Genomic DNA, 491 nt, shown 5'->3' on the forward strand with positions numbered 1-491 from the left:
GCAGAGAGCTTTTAGATTAAACGAACATATAATCAAGAGGAAACACGGAAGGGAAGATAATTTCAACATATTGCAAGCCAGGAGTTGTCAATGTATTGCTTCCAAAAGCGTCTATTGCTTCAAGAAACTAGAATATTTTATCAGCGGCAGACGCAATGACTTGTAGTCTTCTGTTATCAATTAGAAATTCCCAAACTGTGCCTGTTCCTTCAAGTATTTTATGACCTCATCGCATACACTTATAGATCAAAAGGTTTTATCATAATGTGAGATATAAATAAGTTTACCAAACATAGTTTACTACCTGCTATCCTCTATGGTTCGTGTCATTTATACTCGTATGTGTTTAACATATATTTACTATAAAACAAAGAATATGGATAATATGAAAATATATATAATATTTCGCGCAGGTTCTGGGCCTGTTATAAATAGTGTAATATTCCTTCCAAAGTGTTAATGTCTATGTATAATTTCCCACATCGTTTTGC

Source organism: Penaeus monodon, chromosome 34, assembly GCF_015228065.2.
Source record: "Penaeus monodon isolate SGIC_2016 chromosome 34, NSTDA_Pmon_1, whole genome shotgun sequence".
NCBI classification, from domain to species: Eukaryota; Metazoa; Arthropoda; class Malacostraca; order Decapoda; family Penaeidae; genus Penaeus; species Penaeus monodon.